At 42.5% G+C, this 4,167-nt stretch overlaps 1 non-coding gene across 1 annotated transcript; it reads left to right on the top strand.

Annotated features, from left to right (window-relative positions):
* Positions 1–3,576: 3,576 nt before the first annotated feature.
* On the top strand, positions 3,577–3,653 carry Trnas-cga (transfer RNA serine (anticodon CGA)). Its single transcript has one exon. It is a non-coding gene; the product is annotated as a tRNA-Ser (tRNA).
* The last annotated feature ends 514 nt before the right edge of the window (positions 3,654–4,167 follow it).

The raw sequence follows: 4,167 nt of genomic DNA, 5'->3' as shown, positions 1-4,167 counted from the left end.
ATCCCGTGCGGGTGAAACATGAAAAGATTTACATTGGGTAAACACGGTGTAACTGAAAAAACCGTAAATATAACACCAAATAAGCACACACTAATATAACCTATGAAACAACTGCGAACGACCAGATATGTGGCATGGGCTTGAGAAATTGAAATGAAGGCATAAGAACCGTAAAATGTAAAGTAAGATGGTTTTGGTGCTGTTATGTAGCGGTTGAGGTTTGAGATAAAACGTGAGGTTGCGGCCATATTATTAGCTATGACTTCGTCTGTGGTCTCCCCCACCCTCGGTACTTGTTTCCCTGGTAGCCACTCTCTGGCGTAAATGTACACACAGGCACCGCATTGCTGGTTCGCATGGCAGTCGACCGCTCTCGCTGTGACGTGCGGCGGGCTGCATGCTTGTATGGTAAGCTAGTTTTGAGGTTCACAGACTGGGATTCTACAGCCTTCATACCTTCATTTTAATTTCTGAAGTCCCTGCCACATGTCTAGTCGTTCGCTGTTGGTTCATAGGTTACATTCGACAGGGAGTGTTTGTTTATTTCCTGTCACATTCAAGTTTTTTTTTCGGTTATGCCCCATTCGCCCGATGTGGTGCTAGCTAACTCTAAGCACTTTTTCATGCCTCACCAGCCCGGGACCATGCAAGCGACTTGAGTAATTTGCTGGATTTTTTACTTGACTGTTGCGACTCCCTCGTAAGCAATCAAGATGTGAATTGATATTCATATTTGTATGGATCCTTTTAATGTTATTTAATTTTATTTAGAATGCCTCTTTGCTTTGCTTGTTTTATATAGCGCCTGAAGAAGGGGTTTTCATCTCGGAACCCGGATCGTGTGCCCGAGCTTACAGAAATAAGAAATTTGTCAAATGCAACTGCAGCGGATTTATTCATCATGGGAAAAGTTCTGTTTGGGTCCCAGGGAAATAAAGGGAACATGCGAAGCAAAAGTGAAACCACTAGTTATCTTATGAGGAAGGTTACAGAAAAACTAACTTACGTTTACAGCATTTATAGATGTAGCGAATGGAGCATACTCTTTGCAATTCTGAAAGTAACGGGTATAAAATTCACCCAGCGCAAGTTATTTACAACTTGTGCAGAACTGAGACTGTAGTTATAAGAGTCGAATGACATGAAGGGAAAGCATTAATTGAGAACGGGTTGAGATAGGCTTGTAGCTCCATGTTAATGAAACTGCATAATGAGTAAGCTTGGAAGGAAAGGGAAATATAGTCAAGGAGAAGATCCTAAAACCTCCATATTTGCTAACGACTTTGCAGTTTCGCAGACACATCAGTGGACTTGGAACGTCAGTTGTACGGAATGGATACATAAACACCCACGAAAATAAAGGAAGGGTAATGGAATATCGTTGCATTACACCAAGTGACACTGAGGGCATCAGATTAGCTGAAGTGAACCTGATATATAATGCAGACTGCCAATAGAAGGAAAAGCATTTCTGAAAACTAGAAATTTCTTAACATGGAAATCAAATTCTAATGTTAGGCAATATTTCTGGAGAAACTGGATAATGTTTTATTTCTTCCGTTTTAGTAATACCAAATTCTGCATCATAGGTTACCGATTTGGGGCTGACACGCCCATTCTCAAACCACACACCTAAAAATTACAAAGTACATGTCTTATGACAATGTGTATGAACAATATGTATGTCCGAATTACAAGTATTCATATGCTTACAGACATACCTTCCTATAAACGATAAATATTCATACAGATTACTGCCAAAAGCCTCGAATAGCCTCTGTACAGCAAAACACGCAGCGGGCAACAGGTACACTCATTATTCGTAGCCTATGTGTCTGTTGCAGTTGACTTTCTCAACCAAATGGACAAATATTAACAGCATAAAAAGCTGGGCGGTGACGACATAGCGCGCCCTCCTGCATATAAACCTTTAATTTGTAGCAGCGTACAATACCGAGCATACTACCTTGCACCCAGGGAGTAATGCTAAAACCTAAACTATGCTGTTCATTACGGTTAACAACATACTGTCTAAAATTAAAATAAAACAGTGGCATCTTTATAAATTACATTATTAGTGTAAACTGAGAAACAAACCCACAGCAATGCATTAAACAAACGTTAAACAGCACCACACTGAGCATCGTCCTATGCAGTCAACTTGCAAGGCGTGAAGGCTGTTTTCAAAAGCATAAGATGGCATTCTATAACGAAATGCTGACACGCGTATGCTAACTGAAATTAATGAGAGGGAGATAGGGACCAAACACAGGGTTCTCAAGCAGGTAACTGCTGCCAATGGTTACAGGGCTGAAACTGAAAATAATCTGTATTGTAAGCTTCAACAAGAGAAACCTGTGCTTAATAAGGAGACTAAGTATGTTACAGTACACCATTTCAGGGACGTCACCAACAAATTGGTTCCTGCAATGCCAAAGAGATGTAAAATTTCATACAGGAAGTCGGTTCTTCAAATGATTCAAATGGCTCTAAGCACTATGGAACTTAACATCTGAGGTCATCAGTCCACTAGATTTAGAACTACTTAAACCTAACTAACCTAAGGACATCTCAAAAATTAACGCCCGAGGCAGGATGCGAATCTGCGACCGTAGCAGCAGCGCAGCTGCGGACTGAAGTGCCTAGAACCGTTCGGCCACAATGGCCAGCACGTCCGGTCTATTAAAGAATAGACTAAGACATACTCTTGGTAAACCAGCAGGGGACAAAAAATATATTTAATTATGGAATGTACGTGTGACATAGGGCACACAGGCAACACTTTCAGGACATGATATGAAGAGGACATCAGACCGTCGAACTGAAAGGGTTATGGAAACATGTGAAAACTAGTAGCCAAGATCCAGGTACCATAAATAATACGATAAATATTTACATTGGGCGAAAGAAGGGGCCAGATTGGATCTCCTCGAAGAGTTAGAAGTACAGGGTGAGCACAAAGTCTTTTCCTGAATATAAAAATTTATAACAGGTTAACCGTTTGACACAATAAATTACATTTGATGCTGTTACATAGGTTAGAGTTACTAGTTGTGCTGACCAATAAATGGCGCTAGTGCTCCACAACACCGACGCGGTCTGTTAGGTCACGTTAGTTGCTTTCGAAATGTCGTCGAAACAGGTGTGCTCTGGTTTCACGAAGCGAAATCGCCCATCAGTGTTCAGCGTTTATTTCGGTCTTCTTATGGACTTTAAAAAAAAAACATCGGAGTGTGTGCTGATATGAAACTTCCTGGCAGATTAAAACTGTGTGCCGGACCGAGATTCGAACTCGGGACCTTTGCCTTTCGCGGGCAAGTGCTCTACCAATCTTTTGTTTTGTTTTTTGTTCGATATAGTTCGTTGTGTTTGGTCTAGGCAGACGCCACGTGACATCCGTTCAAGTTGATCGTTGATTCCTTGACTCAGTTTTTTAATTACAGAGAGCACGCAGCCCTCTGGCCGAACAGGCTGAGCTACCGTGCCGGCGAGAAGCTCTTCTGCAGGAGAGCTTCTGTAAAGTTTGGAAGGTAGGAGACGAGGTAAGTACAGCTGTGAGGACGGGGCGTGAGTCGTGCTTGGGTAGCTCAGTTGGTAGAGCACTTGCCCGCGAAAGGCAAAGGTCCCGAGTTCGAGTCTCGGTCCAGCACGCAGTTTTAATCTGCCAAGAAGTTTCAACCGAATGATTTGCTGACACGTGCTGAATTTCCAGCTGAGATTCTCAACAGGATTTATATCGCTAACGACTACTTAAATCGCATATGCTTTACTGATGAATCCACCTTTCATGTCAGGGGATTGGTAAATAGGCATAATGTCCGTATATGGCGTTCAGAGTCTCCATATGCTGCTGTACAGTTACAGCGAAGAAGTGAAAGTTTGGTGCGACCTCATGCATAAAAAGGGTTTTGGACCGTTTTTCTTCGCGGAAAAATCCATTACCGCTGACATTTACTTAGACGTTTTGCAGCAGTTCATTGCCCCACAGATGGAAGAATATGAAGCATGCATAATATGGATAATTTTCCAGCAAGATGTAGCACCCACCCCCCTCCCCGCCACTTGGCTTTGATAATGCGTGATATCCAGGATGAATCATCAGTGGATTGGACGGAACGGTCCAGCACCCTGGCCACCCCGCACTGCAAACATTACGCCCATTCACTT

This window comes from Schistocerca gregaria, chromosome 2 (assembly GCF_023897955.1).
Source record: "Schistocerca gregaria isolate iqSchGreg1 chromosome 2, iqSchGreg1.2, whole genome shotgun sequence".
In the NCBI taxonomy this organism is placed as follows: domain Eukaryota; kingdom Metazoa; phylum Arthropoda; class Insecta; order Orthoptera; family Acrididae; genus Schistocerca; species Schistocerca gregaria.
This window is presented reverse-complemented; position numbering and strand designations above follow the sequence as displayed.